Genomic DNA, 2286 nt, shown 5'->3' with positions numbered 1-2286 from the left:
ATTTAACGTATACATGTGTATACGTTAAATATATACTACTTTAGAGTCTATAGAAAATATATACACATATATACGTACCATTCAATATATATGTACTACTTTAAATAGAATATACTACAATATAATGATATATATACTAATTTATAAAACATATACATATGTATAAGTTAAATATACACTACTTTAGAGTCTATATTCTATATATACACATATATACGTACCATTCAATATATATACTACTCTAGATAAAACATATACTACAAGATATATACTACAATATAATGATGATAGATATACTAATGTATAAAACATATACACGTGTATACATTAAATATATATACTACTTTACTTTAGAGTCTGTAGAAGATATGTACACATATATACGTACCATTTAATATATATGTACTACTTTAAATAAAATATATACTACAATATCTATACTACAATATACATACACACTATATCTATAATTATATATTAATGGGATGATACCTACAAAAATACCTGAAGTTTAACCAAATTTTCAGTGGAGCATATTGAACTTTGTGGGGGTCCTATTACTCCCCTATACTTTTTTAATTGGAATTAATTCCCCCCCCAAACTTTTTTAAAGTGGAATTAATCCCCCTTTCAAAATGTATACCCAGTTTTTTTGGTGGGAAGTGTGGTACATGCGCTGTTTCTTCTCCATTTTATCACTTTTCAACATTTTTTCACCATTACAACCATATTAAATATTCCAAATGATTCCATTGAGCTTATGAAGAAAGTTTTTTCAAATAATTGAATGGAATCTTCCTTTAATTTTTCATTGAAACTCGGAAGATTCAATTAGCGAGTTCCATTAATGGAAGATTCAATGAAACTCGCTAATTGAATGGAACTCGTTAATTGAAAATTCAATGGAAGATTTCATTTCCATTAATGGAACTCAGAAGATTCGGAAAATTCATTAATGGAACTCGAAAGATTCAAAAAATTTAATTTCATGATTCAATTTCCATTAATGGAACTCGGAAGATTCAAAAAATTCATTAATGGAACTCAAAAGATTCAAAAAATTTAATTTCATGTATGAAGCTATTCAATCTTCCGTTAATGAAACTCGGAATATTCAATTTCCATTAATGAAACTCGAAATTAAATTAGCGAGTTTCTGAGTTTGAATCTTCCGAATCATCCATTGAGTTTCAATTGGTGAGTTCCATTAAATTATAACCATTGAGTTTCATTAAATTTCAATTCAACAATGGAGCAACCATTGTTGAAGAAAGAAGAAAGAAGAAAGAAGAAAGAAGAAAGAAGAAAGAAGAAAGAAGAAAGAAGAAAGAAGAATGAAAAAATAAATAAAAATATATAACTTTAAATAATTATAAAATTAAGGGGCTGTTTGGCAAAAAAAAAGAGTTTTAAAATATTTTTAACACTGTTCACGCGCTCAATGCGTGTGATCACATGCAGTGTGCCAAGTGGCAGATATAAGCCATTAAAATACGAAAAAAAAGTCTGGGGTGTAATAGGACCCCCGCAAAGTTCAGTATGCTTAACTGGTAATCCGATCAAACTTCAGGTATTTTCGTGGGTATTATCCCTATATTAATTTATAAAACATATACACATATATACGTTAAATATACACTCTTTTGGAGTCTATATTCTATATATACACATATGTATACGTACCATTCAATATATGTACTACTTTAAAAAATATGCTGCAAGATATATAATACAATATAATGATATATATATATACTAATTTAGAAAACATATACACATGTATACGTTAAATATATACTACTTTAGAGTCTATAGAAAATATATACACATATATACAAACCATTCAATATATGTACTACTTTAAAAAATATGCTACTTAATATAATAAATTAATAATACTGGATAGTAAATTAGTAATATATTAAAACTAAGTATTTAATTTAAACTAGAAATTCAATTTAAATCATTAAATGGAAAAAATTACAAAGTAAGGACTAAGGAGTGAATGAATGATTGAATGTTGAATTTTATTGATTGCAAAATGATCCAAAATTTATAATTTACATGAATGAAAAATCTACAAATTTTGCATCATTTTTTCCAACTCATTCATGTTAACATTAACGGGAACTTGCATAAGATAGTCAAAGTCAATGGGGGCAATACCATGTATTGAACTTGATTCTGTTGAGTTCTCCCGTGAAGTCATAATTTTTTCAAATCTCTGGTCGTCGTTTGGCTCCACCTCCATTCCTTGATTTCTTCATTCCGCTCTAATCCAATCTC

Source organism: Capsicum annuum, chromosome 12, assembly GCF_002878395.1.
Source record: "Capsicum annuum cultivar UCD-10X-F1 chromosome 12, UCD10Xv1.1, whole genome shotgun sequence".
NCBI lineage: Eukaryota > Viridiplantae > Streptophyta > Magnoliopsida > Solanales > Solanaceae > Capsicum > Capsicum annuum.
Note: the sequence above shows the minus strand (reverse complement) of the source record.